The sequence below is a fragment of the Salvelinus alpinus genome, chromosome 2 (assembly GCF_045679555.1).
Source record: "Salvelinus alpinus chromosome 2, SLU_Salpinus.1, whole genome shotgun sequence".
In the NCBI taxonomy this organism is placed as follows: Eukaryota; Metazoa; Chordata; class Actinopteri; order Salmoniformes; family Salmonidae; genus Salvelinus; species Salvelinus alpinus.
This window is the reverse complement of record NC_092087.1, coordinates 74,575,480-74,595,111: the sequence shown is the minus strand read 5'-3', so window position 1 is coordinate 74,595,111 and position 19,632 is coordinate 74,575,480. Positions and strand designations below refer to the sequence as shown.

General features: G+C 43.6%; 1 long non-coding RNA gene and 1 pseudogene across 1 annotated transcript; both read left to right on the top strand.

The window, feature by feature from the left end:
- The first annotated feature begins 320 nt into the window (after nt 1-320).
- On the top strand, nt 321-9,098 carry LOC139567739 (uncharacterized). The gene is made up of 3 exons (XR_011673461.1): nt 321-594; nt 1,363-1,481; nt 9,009-9,098. It is a non-coding gene; the product is annotated as an uncharacterized lncRNA (long non-coding RNA).
- A 380-nt stretch (nt 9,099-9,478) lies between these two features.
- Nucleotides 9,479-19,632, top strand: part of LOC139541307 (VPS10 domain-containing receptor SorCS3-like) — a 35,539-nt pseudogene continuing 25,385 nt past the window's right edge.

The following is a 19,632-nucleotide window of genomic DNA, read 5'->3' as shown; positions in this document are numbered from 1 at the left end:
AATACAGTACAGTGACTCTAATTTGAATTATGTAGCACAGCCTTGCCATTGTACAGTGCCTGACTTAAGAAATTCCATATTTAGGTTGCTGCCTATTTATGCTTTGTGACGGATACCACTTTTTGGTAGAATAACAAACACACAGTATCTGGCTGTTGCTAAGGTAATTTGACATTTTGTGACACAGATCTGGGGAGAATGTCCTCACATGGAAAGAAATCATTGTTGAGACAACGCTGAAATGAGAAGTCTATATCTGGAGTGGAATACCTCTGCTGAGACTCATCTCCCTCTGTTTATTGTCTTCTTCCCTCCTTCTCTTCCCTCCTCACCTCTTTTTTCCTCCTTCTCTTCACTTCACCCAATCTTCTCCCATCCTGTTCTTCCCTCCTCCTCTCCTCTTCTCCTCTTCTTCTATCTGTCTCCACTCCTCCTCTTCCCCTCTTTTCATTACTTTAGCCCTCCTTCCCCCTCCTCCTCTTCATCCTTCCTTCTCTCCTCCTCTTCTTTATTCCAGGTCTGTAACGGGTCTAGACAAGGAGTCAGATCTGGTTCACATGGAGGCACACCCCCAATGGACGTGAGAAGCACTACGTACGCAGGCACGCATACACACACACACACACACACACAAACACACCTCTCTTTTTCTTTCTCTCTCTCTGTCACACACACAGCAGAGAAACGCCCCCACATTTGCAGTCCAATTATCAGCTCTCTAACGATAGAAGAGAGTGAGTCTGTCAAGGAATAAATTGCACCCTGGGTTTAGAGCGTCGTGTCCCAGGGGAGAGACAGTGGATTTACCCCACTGATAAATGCAGTGCATGACACTTGATTAATATGGCCTTTCCCTCTCATCCCTCTCACTCTGGGAGTGTCAGCTCTATAACTCGCCACGGCAACGCCACCCAAGGTCCTCCATAGGTGAAATTGTGAAATTGTTTATTCTAGCTATCTGCTGCTGCTGTTGGTAGAGCCCCGGAATCAGAGACAGTTTAGTTTTCTGTACACAGAGAATGATCATAGTTGATCATGTTGAATAGTGACAAATCTACAACTTCACGTATTGCATGTATGAACCAATCACCATTATAGAATGGAAACCACAACATACTGGTCAAATTATATATATATATATATATATACTGTATATACACACAGTAAGTATACTGTCACAAGTTTAACACTATCTCCTCTATTGCATGTCAATCACAAACCATACAGAACTGCCCTGAAGTTCAATTAATACAGACATACAGCCTCGGTTTCCAGGTATCCTCACCTTCCCAGGAATAAGAGGCATGATCCACAGCTGGATGAATCCAGATCTCCAGTCATCTCTATCTCCTCATCTTGCAGGTATTCAGTAATTAACATGCCGGGCTCTAACGTGCTCAGAGCCCAACAGAAACTACCCCTTCCCTGGTTAGATCAACATCAGCTCACTGGTGGTCCAAGATGACTCTATGTTTATTCAGGTAAGGTTCTGTCTGAGGAGAATATATTGTACCATATTGTATGTAGACCGTGATGCATTGCATAGGATGCATATCGTTAGCCTTGAATGATATGGGCATGTGTTGTGTATTACGCACAACTTGGTTTGTCTAGGACTGGGAGGGGATTTACATATTTTATAGCACCACTTGCAACAACTAGTTGATCCTCAGGTGTGAGGAAATGGTATGATAGAGCTATCCAACTGTAATTCATAAAACATATTAATATTTATGATTCATTCTTGTTTTGACACATTGTATTAACTGCAGCATGTTCTTGATTAGAATAGATATGGGGACCATTGATTGACACAAAGTGTTTTAATTCTTAATTTGCAATCTGAATATGCATATGTATTGGTAATTATGTAATAGTCATTCTCACCTCTGATCCTTGAACAGTTGCTATGCTGCACGGGTATTTTATTTTTCCATAATTTTCCACTATTTCCATAATTTACATTGTCAAAAAAACATTAGACACATTCTGTATAAAGAAAATGCACCTCGCATGACATATGTAAAATATGCAAACCTTTTATTTGAACCTTCATTTGAGAGTCTGCATTTGCACTCTATTCTGGTTCAGATGAGAAACCTAGGGAGTTTTATATTTTTCCACACCAGTCCCCAAATATGTCATATTAATCATAATTTGTGCGAGAAAGAGGAATCTAAAATGGCAATGTTCTGAATTCTAAGTAATGCTGGTGCGATTTTGGGGTTATGTTTAAATTCCCCCCCCGCCGCCTGAATAGCATTTTCTTTGACATTGTGCAAATGAGGACGCACAAATTTAAAAGCAAACAGGAAAAGTGGAATAAATATTCCGCCAATCCAGTCCAGTATAAATAATGTTTCTATCCAAAGTGAACTCCAAAGGCATACGTAGTTGTTTGAAGTATTTGAATGGGAGATATATAGATGTATTTCTATTAGAACATGAATTAGGCCCACATGTTTTTCCAAGTCAGGTCACATGGTCAAGTAAAGCTCCTTGTCCAAACTATTTCAATTAGAGCCAGGAGTTCTCTCTTGAGCAAGTGGCTTCACCAGGAAAACTCTAGGCTCTAGTCAGGGGTTCAGGAAGAACTCCTAGCCCTACACGTGATGCCTTGAAAAAATTCTGGCATGTAGTTATAGCCTACTCGGGAACAAGACTTCTTCAAAGTCAGGTCACATGTTCAGGAAAACTCCAGGCCCTACACATGATTGGCTTCATTGTAACAGTCCTGACCTGTTTTATGTTGTTTTTTATGTGTTTATGGTCAGGGCATGTGTTTTGGGTGGGCAGTCTATGTTATCTGTTTCTATGTTGGTTTTGGGTGACCTGGTATGGCTCTTGATTAGAGGCAGGTGGTTTGCGTTTTCCTCTAATTAAGAGTCATATTTAGGTAGGGTGTTCTCACTGTTTGTTTGTGGGTGATTGTCTCCTGTGTCTGTGTTATGTCTTACACCATACGGGATTGTTTCGGTTGTTCGTTTCGTTTCGATGTAGTATGTTTCCTGTCCGTAAGTGTTACGTATTAGTTATGTAAGTTTATGTTCAGGTTTCGTATACGTCGTTTTCTTGTTTTTGTAAATTTGAAAGTGTTTGTGTTTTCGTGTTGCCATCGTCGTATTTATAATAAAGATGGCTTATTTCCCTCAAGCTGCATTTTGGTCTGAAGATCCTTCTCTCCTCACCTCGTCCGAGGATGAGGAGAGCGACAGCCGTTACAGAATCACCCACCATACCAGAGCCAAGCAGCGGAGTCAACGGAGTAAGGGACAGGAAAACAAGGATTTCTGGACTTGGGAGCAGATATCGAATGGAGAAGGTCCCTGGGCTAAGGCAGTACTGAATCGCCGCTCTCAGGAAGAGAGGGAGGCAGCTAAAGCCCAGGAGCGGTGGTTTGAGGAGGCAGCAAGGAGACGTGGCTGGAAGCCCGAAAAGCCATGGGAACAACTGGAGGCACTGAGGAGAGCAGAGGCTACCGGAGAGAGGAACCGGAGCTATGAGGGAACGCGTCTGGCACGGAAGCCCAAAAAGCCCGTAAGTAATTCCCAAAAATTTCTTGGGGGGGGCTAGGAGGTAGTGGGCCAAGGGCAGGTAGGAGACCTGCGCCCACTTCCCAGGCTTACCGTGGAGAGCGGGAGTACGGGCAGGCGCCGTGTTACGCAGTAGAGCGCACGGTGTCTCCTGTACGAGTGCATAGCCCAGTGCGGGTTATTCCACCTCCCCGCACTGGGAGGGCTAGATTGGGTATTGAGCCAGGTGTCATGAGGCCGGCTCAACGCGTCTGGTCTCCAGTGCGTCTCCTCGGGCCGGCATACATGGCACCGGCCTTACGCATGGTTTCCCCGGTTCGCCTACATAGGCCGGTGCGGGTTATTCCACCTCCCCGCACTGGTCGGGCAACCGGGAGCATTCAACCAGGTAAGGTCGGGCAGGCTCAGTGCTCAAGAGAGCCAGTACGCCTCCACGGTCCGGTATTTCCGGCACCACCTCCCCGCCCCAGCCTAGTACCTACAGTGTATACACTACGCACTAGGCTACCAGTGCGTATCCTGAGCCCTGTTCCTCCTCCACGCACTCTCCCTGTAGTGCGTGTATCTAGCCCGGTGCCTCCAGTTCCGGCACCACGCACTAAGCCACCTGTGCGTCTCCAGAGCCCTGAACACACTGTATCTTCTCCCCCTACTAATCCTGATGTGCTTGTCCTCAGGCCGGTGTCACCAGTGCCGGTACCTCACATCAGGGATAGAGTAGGCTTTGAGAGTACAGTGTGCCCTGTTCCTGCTCCCCGCACTAGTAGGAAGGTGCTTATCATTAGCACGGTGCCTCCAGTTCCGGCACCACGCACCAGGTCTACAGTGCGCCGTATCCGGCCAGAGCCATCCGTCTCACCAGCGCCATCTGAGCCATCCGTCTCCCCAGCGCCATCTGAGCCATCCGTCTCCCCAGCGCCATCTGAGCCATCCGTCTCCCCAGCGCCATCTGAGCCATCCGTCTCCCCAGCGCCATCTGAGTCATCCGTCTGCCAGGAGCCTGCAAAGCCGCCCGTCTGCCATGAGCCTGCAAAGCCGCCCGTCTGCCATGAGCCTACAGAGCCATCCGCCAGACAGGAGCCGCTAGAGCCGTCAGCCAGACAGGAGCCGCTAGAGCCGCCCGCCAGACAGGATCTGCCAGAGCCGCCAACCAGACAGGATCTGCCAGAGCCGCCAACCAGACAGGATCTGCCAGAGCCGCCAACCAGACAGGATCTGCCAGAGCCGCCAACCAGACAGGATCTGCCAGAGCCGCCAACCAGACAGGATCTGCCAGAGCCGCCAGCGAGCCATGAGCAGCCAGAGCCGTCAGAGAGCCATGAGCAGCCAGAGCCGTCAGAGAGCCATGAGCAGCCAGAGCCGTCAGAGAGCCATGAGCAGCCAGAGCCGTCAGAGAGCCATGAGCAGCCAGAGCCGTCAGAGAGCCATGAGCAGCCAGAGCCGTCAGAGAGCCATGAGCGTCGAGAGCCGTCAGCCTGCCATGAGCGTAGAGAGCCGTCAGCCTGCCATGAGCGTAGAGAGCCGTCAGTCTGCCATGAGCGTCGAGAGCCGTCAGCCTGCATGGACCTGCCAGAGCCGTCCAGCCAGGACCTGCCAGAGCCGTCCAAACAGGACCTGCCAGAGTCCTTCAGCCGGGATCTGCCCCTTGTCCCGGTGCTGCCCCTTGTCCCGGTGCTGCCCCTTGTTCCGGTGCTGCCCCTTGTCCCGGTGCTGTCCCTTGTCCCGGTGCTGCCCCTTGTCCCGGTGCTGACCCTTATTCCGGTGCTGGTCCTTATCCTGGTGCTGCCCCTTGTTCCGGTGCTGCCCCTTGTCCCGGTGCTGCCCCTTGTCCCGGTGCTGGCCGTTTATTTAGGGGAAGGTAGTTTTAGGGTGGTCAGTGGAAGGGGTAGACAGAAGAGGGGAGTGACTATGGTGGTGTGGGGAGAGCGTCCTGAGCCGGAGCCACCACCGTGGTCAACTGCCCACCCAGACCCTCCCCTGGACTTTGTGCTGGTGCGCCCGGCGTTCGCACCTTGAGGGGGGGGTTCTGTAACAGTCCTGACCTGTTTTATGTTGTTTTTTATGTGTTTATGGTCAGGGCATGTGTTTTGGGTGGGCAGTCTATGTTATCTGTTTCTATGTTGGTTTTGGGTGACCTGGTATGGCTCTTGATTAGAGGCAGGTGGTTTGCGTTTTCCTCTAATTAAGAGTCATATTTAGGTAGGGTGTTCTCACTGTTTGTTTGTGGGTGATTGTCTCCTGTGTCTGTGTTATGTCTTACACCATACGGGATTGTTTCGGTTGTTCGTTTCGTTTCGATGTAGTATGTTTCCTGTCCGTAAGTGTTACGTATTAGTTATGTAAGTTTATGTTCAGGTTTCGTATACGTCGTTTTCTTGTTTTTGTAAATTTGAAAGTGTTTGTGTTTTCGTGTTGCCATCGTCGTATTTATAATAAAGATGGCTTATTTCCCTCAAGCTGCATTTTGGTCTGAAGATCCTTCTCTCCTCACCTCGTCCGAGGATGAGGAGAGCGACAGCCTTTACATTCATTCTGACAGAATAATGGTCTGAAATATATATCTGTGGTCTACCAGATCCCTCAACCATGTTTGACCACATTCATACATCTCCCTAACATTTCCTACCCAGAAAGCCAGCAGATACCAGATACCAGATACATTCTCGATTAATGGAATTACGAAAGAGTAAGTGAATTAAATACATTTCTCCTTAGTGCTGACGCTAGGAAAATCACACTTTTGTTGACCAAAAATGTTCTCCTATCCTGATAGCCTCCGAATCCTGTGTTCTAATTACAGGTTTCTAGCACTTTCTTCCCTGCTTGCGGTGTTTGGACTGCATAGGCTAACAGCTCAAGTGTTTGCTTGCCGAGGCACTGGTATCATATAGGATGACTTTCCTCAGACAGGCCGCTGAGCATTGCTTTGCAAAATAAAGATTTATTTTGACAAAAAATAATGAGGATATTGATTGTCTCAATTAGATGGTTGGAAGTAATGGCGCCGGAGGAGATGGCTGCCGTTTTATGGGCTACTAATCAATTGTGCTATTGTGTGTGTTTTTATCTGATTATTTGTAACTTATTTTGTACATAATGTTTCTCTTGTGACTGAAAATCAGGACAGCGATTTTCTCACCTCAAACTGGATGAAGATTTCTTTAACGAGTCGGACAGGGCCCAAATCCCCATCATTCGCTTGAAGAAGAGGCTCCCGAGTGGCGCAGCGGTCTAAGGCACTGCATCTCAGTGCTAGAGGTGTCACTGCAGAACCTGGTTAGATCCCGGGCTGTATCACAACCGGCCGTGATTGGGAGTCCCATAGGGCGGCGCACAATTGTCCCAGCATCGTCCGGGTTAGGAGAGGGTTTGGTCGGGGTAGGCCGTCAATGTAAATAAGAATTTGTTCTTAACTGACTTGCCTAGTTAAATAAAGGTTCAATAAAATAAAACAAACAATAACCATTCCTATTTGCCAACGTGCAATCATTGCATAATAAAATGGATTAGTTCTGATCAAGACTAACCTACCAAAGGGACATTAAAAACTGTAATATCTTATGTTTCACCAAGTCGTGGCTGAACGACTACGTGGATAACATACAGCTGGCTGGGGTTTTCATGCATCTGCAAGATAGAACAGCTACCTCCGGTAAGACAAGGGGTGTGTCTATTTGTAAATAACAGCTGGTGCACAAAATCGAATATTGAGGAAGTCTCAAGGTTTTGCTCGCCTGAGGTAGAATATCTCATGAGAAGCTATAGACCAGACTATTTACCAAGAGACTTTTCATCTATATTTTTCATAGCTGTCTATTTACCACCACAAACCGATGCTGGCACTAAGACCGCACTCAACGAGCTATATAGGGCCATAAGCAAACAAGAAAATGCTCCTCCAGAGGCGGCACTCCTGGTGGCCGGGGACTTTAATTCATGGAAACGTAAATCCATTTTACCATATTTTTACCAGCATGTTACATGTGCAACCAGGGGGGAAAAAACTCTAGACCATCTTTACTCCACTCACAGAGACGTGTACAAAGCTTTCCCTCGCCCTCCATTTGGCAAATCTGACCATAACTCTATCCTCCTGATTCCTGCTTACAAGCAAAAACTAAAGCAGGAAGTACCAGTATTTCGCTCAATACAGAAGTGGTCAGATGACGCAGATGCTATGCTACAGGACTGTTTTGCTAGCACAGACTGGAATATGTTTTGGAATTCTTCTGATGGCATTGAGGAGTACACCACATCAGTCATTGGCTTCATCAATAAGTGCATCAATGATGTCGTCCCCACAGTGGCCATATGTACATACCCCAACCAGAAGCCATGGATTACAGGGAACATCCGCACAGAGCTAAAGGGACCCGGACGCTTATAAGAAATCCCGCTTTGCCCTCTGAAGAACCATCAAACAGGCAAAGCGTCAATACAGGACAAAGATTGAATCCTACTACACCGGCTTGCAAACTATTACAGACTACAAAGGGAAGCACAGCCGTGAGCTGCCCAGTGACACGAGCCTACCAGATGAGCTAAATGACTATGTGCGCTTCGAGGCAATTATCAGTGTAGCATGCATGAGAGCACCAGCTGTTCCGGGTGACTGTGTGATTACTCTCTCAGAAGCCGATGTGAGTAAGACCTTTAAACAGGTCAACATTCACGGCTCACATCAGCACCATTATCCCAGAAACCTTAGACCCACTCCAATTTGCATACCGCCCAAACAGATCCACAGATGACGCAATCTCTATTGCACTCCACACTGCCCTTTCCCACCTGGACAAAAGGAACACCTATGTGAGAATGCTATTCATTAACTACAGCTCAGTGGTCACCACCATATTGCCATCAAAGCTCATCACTAACATTTGATTTGATTTGCCCACATCTACCTTCAAAACCACAAAGGGCATTGACAACAGGAGAGGACGTGAGAGGAGCAGTTTCTGCTGTATTTTATTTGTATTAGTAGATGCCAGGCACATTGGTTTGAGTTTGTCAAGAACTGCAACGCTGCCGGATTTTTCATGTTCAACAGTTTCCTGTGTGTAATAAGAAGGGTTCACCACCCAAAGGACATCTAGCCAATTCGACACAACTGTGGGAAGCATTGGAGTCAGCATGGGCCAGCATCCCTGTGAAACGCTTTCAACACATTGTGGAGTTCATGCCCCGACGGATTAAGGCTATTCTGAGGGCAAAGGGTGGTGCAACTCAATATAAGGAAGGTATTCCTAATGTTTTGTGCACTCGGTGTATATCTTTACATCATAAATAATGTCATGCATGTTCACTTGTTTGAAGGATGCAAGATGAGTAATGATTGATACATTTATGAAGGTTTTAGATTCATCCAAGGAGTTAATTAATGTTGACACCAATGAGTCACAGATGTGCAGCATGGACAAATGATACAAGTGAACACAAAAGGAATACTCAGTGTTTTGACTAAATGTGTTCCAGGTTACAACAGCAGGACAGGCCAGCTACTATGTGTCCTACCAGAGGGATCCATTCCTCAAAATCAAACTGCCGAAATATTCTCTACCTAAGGTAAGCAACATTCATTTTACAGTGATACACACATGCCTCCGGATATACAGTACATGCAGTTGATCAAATATTCAGATTGAGTACTTTTTAGTATTTAGCAAATTTGTTTTACTTTTTAACTCCGCATTGTTGGGAAAGAGCTCGTAAGTAAGCATTTCACAGTAACGTCTACACCTGTTGTACACGAAGCATGTGACAAATAAAATGTGATTTGATTTGAAGTAATTTGTAACATTACTACACACTGGTGTGTAGTCTCATAGTGTGTAGTCTCACTCTTCTATTGCAGCTGTTAAAAGACACTATATGTTGTGTAGAGAGCATTGGCAGCTATAGTGTTAAACATTCAGTATGCACACCAGACCTGATCTTGTGACACACAACACGTACTCGGCGGCTTGTTACAACCCCAACCCATAAGATCCATCATCGCAGCGGTACGGGAGTGGAACCAGAATGACACATACAACCTGTACCTCTCTGACACCCTGGCTATTGAGAACGTCAAGACCACCCAGATGCTGGACCTGTATGAGGTAAGTGTTCACAGTTGTAACAACTGTGTGTGTGTGTGTGTGAACATGGGATGACACCTACCACCGACACCACCGGACTGGTAATAGCCTTCTTATTCCCTATATCATCACATAGATAGCCTAGTGGTTAAAGCATTGGAATAGTAACCAAAAGGTTGCAAGATCGAATCCCTGAGCCGACAAGGTAAAAATCTGTCATTCTGCCCCTGAACAAGGCAGTTAACCCACTGTTCCCTGGTAGGCTGTCATTGAAAATAAGAATTTGTTCTTAACTGACTCGACTAGTTAAATAAAAGATAACAATCATTGAAGATTGTCCCCAGTCCTTTTTCTCAGGATGAATCCCCAGTTTATCACCCAGACACTGGCAGGTGTGATGGAGGGAGGTAGAGGAGTGAGATATGGGTCTGATCTTTAGAGTTAGAACCTGCTACTCCTAACATGTGTGTTAATGGTTTACAAAACGGGCTTAGTATTGAAATTGATGGTGACACCCGGTCGGTAAAACTGGTTGAAATGAAGCCAATCCAGTTTTCCATTCAGTATGACGTTGTTTTAACTAATTTAGCCCTCTGGGTATGCATGCATATGCTAATTACAAACTATTGTAAATTGAAGTTATGCTGTATGTATCACTTCAAAGTTTCACTTTAATAATATTTTTTTTGAAGAGGCAGACTATGCCTCTGAGTTCCTCTGAAAAAGACTATAAGATATAATTCTGTCCAAAGTACTTTGTTGGAGTCCGAAGTATTGTTGTCACATACCCTGGAGTGTTGGGCTTCAGAAACCCAGTCGCCTCAAAGGCTCTGAGAGAGGAATCATTCACTAAGTACTTTGAGCTCAACAGGGAACAGAGAGACTGAGTGAAAGATCAAATAATTCATTGCCCCTCGTCAGTATTCTCTCACTTTGTCTTTCTCAGTCTTTCTTTCTCTCAAATAAATTATATTATTCACTGAAGTAAAAAAGATATATTTCCAACGTTAGCCAAATGGGAGTCATTTGAGTGTCACTTGGATTCAATCTGGACAATCTTTCCTTCAATCGAAATGTTTTTCTCTGTTTTTCGAGTTAAAGTTAGCCATTTAGTGTTCGGTTTTGATTAAATCCATCTCCCAGAGGTATGAACTTCATTACTGAATATTACAGAACATCCTAACACAGTTAATAATCAGAGTGGTAGGCCTACAAATCAACGACAGCCCAATGATGAACTACCTGATTCCCTACTCACTCAGAGCTATAAATAGCTTTTGAATGAGTGAGTGGTAGGAGGGAGGGAGGAAGAGATGGAGGGAGGGAGGGTTAGCTAGATGATTTAGGTAATGTAATGGTCATGATGATGATGCTCCTTTCTGTTAGTCTAGCGGTGTGTGTGTGTGTGTGTTTGAGTGTATTAGCTCTCTGCCAACACTCTTAACCCCTCCCCCCATTTCCCCCCCATTCAGAATCTCTGATTCCCTGATTCAGCAGTGGATCCATATTTCTAATAGATTGCAGAAATCTTCATTAATGCATATTGAGAGATTGTAAAAGGCTGTCTGCAGGGAGACCGAGTGCACGTACTGAGGGAAGTCTGGTATCTCAGTGGTCGTTTATCATACTAGTGCTACTGTGCTGAAAGTTGTTGTGTTGTTTGTTTTGTCTATGTAGATGGATCCACATGCATACATCAGTCTATATTTAATATTACTATAGTGCTGGACGTTGTTGTTTTGCCTACATAGATGTTTCCACACGCACGCATACAGGTAACTGGCAAAATAAAGGAAACACCAACATAAATCGTCTTAATAGGGCGTTGGGTCACCACAAGCTAGAACAGCTTCAATGCACCTTGGCATAGATTCTACTAGTGTGTGGAACTATATTGGAGGGATGGGACACCATTATTCCACAATTCCATTATTTGGGGTTTTGTTGAGTGTGGTGGAATGCGCTGTCTCGGGCACAGCTCCAGAATGTCCCATAAGTGTTCAATTGGGTTGAGATCTGGTGACTGAGAAGGCCATGGCATATGGTTTACATAATTTTCACGCTCATCAAACCATTCAGTGACCCTGTGGATGGGAGCATTGCCATCAGGATAGATCTGCTTCACCATAGGTTGAAGTTTATCCCTCAGAATGGTTGTGTATTTATTGGTATTTACCATGCCCTCTAAGGGGTTGAGTGGACCTAAACCATGCCAGGAAAAAGTACCCCACACCATAACAGAGCCGCCAGAACCCTCATTTACCCAAGAGTTTCCTTTATTTTGGCAGTTACCTGCAGGTCCATATGTAATATTACTATTACATGACATCCACACATACAGTTCCAGTCGAAATGTTGGACACACCGACTCATTCAAGGGTTTTCTTTATTTTTACTACTATGATATAAACATGTGGAATCATGTAGTATCCAAAAAGTGTTAAGCAAATCAAAATCTATTTATATTTGAGATTCTTCAAAGTTGCCACCCATTGCCTTGATGAGAACTTTGCACACTCTTGAAATTCTCTCAACCAGCTTCATGAGGTAGTCACCTGGAATGCATTTCAAGTAACAGGTATGTATTTTTAAAAGTTAATTTGTGGAATTTCTTTCCTTGTTAATTAATGCGTTGGAGCCAAACAGTTAGGGGCGGTATACAGAAGATAGCCCTATTTAGTAAAATACCAAGTTCATATTATGGCAAGAAAAGCTCAAATAAGCAAAGACAAACAACTGTCCATCATTACTTTAAGACATGGTCTGTCAATGCAGAAAATTTTAAGAACTTTGAAAGAACCATCAAGCGCTATGATGATACTGGCTCTCATGACGACCGCCACAGGAAAGGAAGACCCAGATTTACCTCTACGCAGAGGATCAGTTAATTAGAGTGAAACTGCACCTCAGGTTGCAGCCCAAATAAATGCTTCACAGAGTTCAAGTAACAGACACATCTCAACATCAACTGTTCGGAGGAGACGGCGTAAATCAGGCCTTCATGGTCCAATTTCTGCAAAGAAACCACTAATAAAGGACACCAATAAGAAGAGGAGACTTGCTTGGGCCAAGAAATACAAGCAATGGACATTAGACTGGTGGAAATCTGTCCTTTGGTCTGATGAGTCCAAATTTGAGGATTTTGGTTCCAACCATCGTGTCTTTGTGAGATGCAGCGTAGGTGCAAGTGAAGATGATCTCCACATGTGTGGTTCACACTGTGAAGCATGGAGGAAGAGGTGTGATGGTGTGGGGGTGCATTGTTAGTGAAACTGTCTGTGATTTATTTGTGAAAAAAATCTAATGTTCTATATATACAGTATATATAAATATATTTGTATTACTTTATATATTATTTATTTATTTTCAGAGGGTGTTGCAGCATCCTTAGCACCCCTATGTCTGTCGGGGGGCAGTTTGGGTACTGTTTAGTGCTTGAAAAAGAAAACAAAACATAACGTTAACAATTCTGGTGCTTGGATTGGCTAGTTTTAGTGTCTGTTTTAAGATTTCTTCTCTATTTCTCCATAGGTAGCAGGTATGAAAGGCATGCTGATCGCAAACAGGAGGCTAGACAACCAGGTGAAGACCTACATCACCTACAACAAGGGCCATGATTGGAGGTTGCTGCAGGCCCCGGCGACAGACCTGGCTGGCAACGACATCCACTGTATACTGGTGAGTTATACTGAAGCTAACAGGGAAGGCTCATCGTTGTGGTGATCATACATGATCTAAGACTCTTTGAGGTGCTTTCCCAGACCCAGATTAAGCCTAGTCCAGGAGTTAAAAAAGCATACTCAATAGATAATCTCCAATGACAGTTTATTTTAATCCAGGAATATGTGTTCAGTTCTCTTCAAGGTATTTACGTAATCACATTTAAACTATGATATGAAGACAAATTGTGTACACACTCCTTGCTATTTACAGTTATTATTCATTTAAGTGCCCTATCTTTCTTTTTATCCCATGTGACGTGACTGTAAAGGATGACTATAACTTTGAGCAATTAGCGGTAAGAGTTCATACTGCTTAAAAGCCTAGGGAGGCAATTGTGGGGGCTGCACGCTGTACGCTGAGTGGGCTACAGGTTGAATACAATTGTGCCATTCATGTGACATTCTAATTACAGATGATTTTTGATTACACTGTCAAATCCCATTACCCTTGGTGTCCTTACGGCAAAGATTAAAGCAGACATTTTTTGTGTGTGTGGGGGGGGGGGGGGGGGCTCTGTGAACAGATATGATTGTCTTTTGTTGTCGGCTCGCCGCTGAGACTTGACCTGATGATTTCATAAAAAAATCCTCCCTCTGTCTCTGTATTAATGACTGATAACGACAATTACAACAAACTATGGAGGCGCATCATGGTTTGTCGGAGGGAGGCTGCGGGATATTGGCTTAGTTGTGTTTAGTTTTGTTAGCCAAATATAGTTTGTTGTATTGTTAACTGCCTATGTTAGCATTGTTGTAAGCATTTGGTGTAAATGTAACTCACTGGAAGAATTCAGAATCAAAAGGATTCTATTAGTCTGTATCTTCAGGCTTTTCGGAGATGAAGACAGAATAGCAGCTTTTCTTTTCCTTATCTAAAGGACCTTCTCTTGAAATAAAAAGCATATGCTTTGTAAGCCTTTGATGATCAACCCTATAGTGTTCTATGTACCATTGGTGATTTGATTGACCAGTGTATAATGGCTTCGTCAAATATAATGGACTGTCTGTCATTTCTCACCGCTCAGCCCTTCTGTTCGCTCCATATCCAACTGCAAATGTCTTAACCCCTACGTGTCAGGCAGCATATCAACCAAGGCCTCAGTACCGGGAATCATAGTGGCCACAGGTGAGAGAATACAGAATGAACATTTGATGTATTAGACTATATTCCCTTGATGTCCACTTATGTGGAAATTCACTTGGCTGAATAGAAAGACATTTCTATTCAATTTAGGTAATGTTACAAAAGGAGAATAACTGTATCTTTTCCAGGTCAGTGCTGAAATTCCATTTGACTGTGAATATTATGATGATTATCCAATCCCTAACATTACTGATAGGGATCTGCAGGTCCTGCTATAAACAACTCATCTTTGATTGTGTGGGAAAATATTGTATCTTAGCAACAACCACAAAAAATTACTTACATCCAGGAATATGCTTTCTTGATCTCTGTCCACAAACAATATTTGCTCTGTCACCAAAACAATAGTTTGTCCCCTCCACCTATCCTCTAATCTCTTAATGGATCTGTGAGATCCCTAAGCCACTGTGAGCCTGTATAAATGTACTGAATCTGTCCAGAGACACACTATAACACTTCTAATGTTTGATGTTAGGTTTTGGTGACGCACAGTCACCCGGTTTATTTAAGTGGGCAAGTGCAGACTGAGAACACATGACACAGTTTATTATGTTTGTGTGTGAGTGTGAGTTCGGGTATCTCTACATAACCCTCTGCCTCGGCCCAGTAAAGCACTCGCCCTTGCGCCCTCACACACACACGAACACACACGCACACGCACACGTACACACACACTCACAAGTTAGCTGGTGCAGAGAGAGATCAGTTGGTGAACCTGACAAACATGATGCAGCTCAAAACTCATGTTTGTTGTATTTTTACCACAGGGAATATTGAGTCTGACCTGTCGTACAATAATGTTGGAATGTTCATCTCATCTGATGCTGGTAACGACTGGAGACGTGAGTTTAGACACTGAATATTGTATACTGGGGAATAAGTATTTTGGACATGTACTGCTGTCTCTGCCTTTTGATCATGAGGTGTTTTGAAACTCTCATTATTCAGCAGTAAACTGCTGTAGTGTCTTACATCCAGAGATAGATGTGTACACTAGGTATATGGTACAAACTATGTAAATATTCTATTCTATTGAATTGTCTGTGTGTACTCTTTCAGATATTCGAGAAGGAGCACAACATCTGGTTTATGGATGATGAGGGGCCCTTGTCGCTGTAAACATTTACAGTAGGTTTAACAGTAGGTTTAAACCTAAATCATTGTTTGTATCTCTGTAAATTGGTTGCTGTAATATGTTATCACTTCTATTGATAACAAGAAAACGTTTTTTATTTCACTTTATCTGTTGATTATAGACAGTATTCAAGGTTGGAACAACTTGCAAAGCACAAACATATGCAATAAATATACAACAAGTACATCAGAAATCAATTTGGGGGAAAGTGTTCTTCACTAAGTCTCCTTTTAGTACTTTAACATATTGCCCATTCTCTTCTAAGTTGGAGCTCCCACGTTTTGCCTCAGTGATGAACAACTCAACTGAAACCACATCTCTACTTCTTATCTCACTTTTGGAAAACATTTTGAAATTACTTTTAGCACCAGTCAAGTGTGGATGATTCCTTCCTTCCTGGTTGTGTCTCCTAGATGATTAATAGTGCACTAGTGGAGGAAAGGAACGCAGTCGAAGCTTTCATAGCAGACCACGGTTCAAGTAGTATTTGTTTCATTTCAGAGTTTAATTGAGCCATTTAATTGTCTGGAGTGCCAGATGTGCAGAGTTTGCACTTTTGGGCAGATTCCATTGGATTCATTAGACCAGGCAGGCTCAATAACGGGCAGCTAAAGTATACAGTGCCTTGCAAAAGTATTCACCCCCCTTGGCATTTTTCCTATTTTGTTGCATTACAATCTGTAATTTAAATTGATTTTTATTTGGATTTCATGTAATAGACATACACAAATTAGTCCAAATTGGTGAGGTGAAATTAAAAAAATAACTTGTTTCAAAAAAGTCGAAAAACTTAAAAACGGAGAAGTGGTGTGTGTGTATGTATTCACCCCCTTTGCTATGAAGCCCCTAAATATGATCTGGTGCAACCAATTACCTTCAGAAGTCACATAATTAGTTAAATAAAGTCCACCTTTGTGCAATCTAAGTGTCAAATGATCTGTCCCATGATCTCAGTATATATACACCTGTTCTGAAAGTCCCCAGAGTCTGCAACACCACTAAGCAAGGGGCACCACCAAGCAAGTGACACCATGAAGACCAAGGAGCTCTCCAAACAGTTCAGGGACAAGGTTGTGGAGAAGTACAGATCAGGGGATCAGAGGCAACAGATCAGAGGCAACAGAGACCAAAGATATCCCTGAAGGAGCTGCAAAGCTCCACACCAGAGATGGAGTATCTGTCCATAGAACCACTTTAAGCCGTGCATTCCACAGAGCTGGGCATTACGGAAGAGTGGCCAGAAAAAATCCATTGCTGAAAAATAAGCAGACATGTTTGTTGTTCGCCAAAAGGCATGTGGGAGACTCCCCAAACATATGGAAGGAGGTACTCTGGTCAGATGAGTCTAAAATTGAGCTTTTTGGCCATCAAGGAAAACGCTATGTCTGGCGCAAACCCAACACCTCTCATCACCGCAAGAACACCATCCCCACTGTGAAGCATGGTGGTGGTAGTATCATGCTGTGGGGATGTTTTACATCGGCAGGGACTGGGGAACTGGTCAGAATTGAATGAATGATGGATGGTGCTAAATACACGGAAATTCTTGAGGGAAACCTGTTTCAGTCTTGCAGAGATTTGAGACTAGGACGGAGGTTAACCATCCAGCGGGACAAGGACACTAAGCATACTGCTAAAGTAACACTCAAGTGGTTTAAGGGGAAACATTTAAATGTATTGGAATGGCCTAGTCAAAGCCCAGACCTCAATCCAATTGAGAATCTTTGGTATGACTTAAATATTGCTGTACACCAGCGGAACCCATCCAACTTGAAGGAGCTGGAGCAGTTTTTCCTTGAAGAATGGGAAAAAATCCCAGTGGTTAGATGTGCCAAGCTTATAGAGACGTACCCCAAGAGACTTGCAGCTGTAATTGCTGCAAAAGGTGGCTCTACAAAGTATTGACTTTGTGGTGATGAATAGTTATTCACGCTCATGTTTTCTATTTTTGTCTTATTTCTTGTTTGTTTCACAATAAAAAATATTTTGCATCTTCAGTGGAAGGCATGTTGTGTAAATCAAATGATACAAACCACCAAAAAAATCTATTTTAATTCCAGGTTGTAAGGCAACAAATTAGGAAAAATGCCAAGGGGGGTGAATACTTTCGCAAGCCACTGACTGTATTATCATTAGTTTTCATTCCTTCTTAGGCTACATGTTTTGCTCCTGACTCGTTTAGAGTTATTATGTTGTTTAATAACCTGTTGAAATGTCAAACGTCAATTGATAGTGACAGAATCACACATTACTTCTCAAGCAAAGTACATGTTTTGTCTCCTCAGCTATAGAAGGTTGTAGCACAGACTTTGAAAGTCATAAAGACAAACCAAAGATTTCCCATCTGCATTGGAGTCACGTCTTTACCCGCCATTTCACAGCTTGTTTCTAGCATTGCGGACTAATGCATCATTATAGTTCACTTTATATAATCAGGTCCATAAATGTTTTTTCCCAAATTAACAACGGGGTAGGCTTATGCATTTAGAATTGTTTTTATTTAAACCAAAGCTACAATACCCTCACATACCCCCTCAATTCGAGCCCTGGTTTTAACTTAATACACCAAGCTCTTCACTGACACTGAGATATTCAAGGAGTGTTTGGTGTCCGAAGGACTTGGCTGACAAAGTCTATGGATAGTAGACTATAATTGAATCTGCCTAACAGGTAGGTCTACCTCTTATTTCTTGAATAGGAAGAAATAGACTCCAACATAAAGCCCTCTTGTTGTTAATAGCCTAAAGTCAAATTAAACTAGTGCTGCTTCATAGTAATGTAAGTTCTGTAAATTACTTAATATGGCTTATTGTGAGGTCAAACACTCTGATAAGTAGCTTCATTATGGGCAACAAAACATATAGTTTTTATTAAAATCAAATCTATCAGTAGCAAGTTCACCTCGGGTCTTCCTTTTCATCTTTGTTCTCTCCCTCTCAAACTGAATCAGTAGGCCTGGTCCGCGTGCACAGATATATACTTTTTTTGACAAATGAAAAATCCAGAAGAAGCCTTTGACTCGCCTCCTAAAGTGCCACCTTACACAGCACAGTCATTTGTTAGGCACCACAAAAGGGTTTACATCAGCAAGAGCAGGGCAGGCCGGGGCTCATGATTGGGAACGCCTATCCATTGCAGTGTGTAATGCAGTGTAACCTAGTTTTATATACACCATGCCAGCAGTGCAAAAACTTGCAAGGATGTACGTTTTCTTAGAAATATAACTTTGCCCTGTGCTTCTCCTTGAATGCTATTCGTAACGCCTAGGCCTATAGCATTTTTGGTGCCTTGGGAAAGTGTTCAGACCCCTTGACTTTTCCACATTTTGTTAAGTTACTGCCTTATTCTAAATTTGATTAAATCGTTTTTTCCTCATCAATCTACACACAATACCCCATAATGACAAAGCAAAAACACGTTTTTAGAAATGTTTGTTAATTTATCAAAAAAACTACTGAAATATCACATTTCAATAAGTATTCAGACCAATTACTCAGTACTTTGTTGAAGCACCTTTGGCAACGATTACAGCATTGAGTCTTCTTGGGTATGACGCTACAAGCTTGGCACACCTGTATTTTGGGAGTTTCTCCCATTCTTTTCTGCAGATCCTCTCAAGCTATGTCAGGTTGGATGTGGAGCGTTGCTGCACAGCTATTTTCAGGTCTCTCCAGATGTTGGATTGGGTTCAACTCCGGGCTCTGGCTGGGCCACTCAAGGACATTCAGAGACTTGTCCTGAAGTCACTCCTGCGTTGTCTTGGCTGTGTGCTTAGGGTCATTGTTCTGTTGCACAGTGAACCTTCGACACAGTCTGAGGTCCTGAGTGCTCTGGAGCAGCATCAGTTTTCCTTGATGAAACAAGGATCTCTCTGTACTTTGCCTCGATCCTGACTAGTCTCCCAGTCCCTGCCGCTGAAAAACATCCCCATAACATGGTGCTACCACCACAATGCTTCATTGTAGGCATGATTACAGGTTTCCTCCAAACGTGACACTTGGCATTCAGGCCAAAGAGT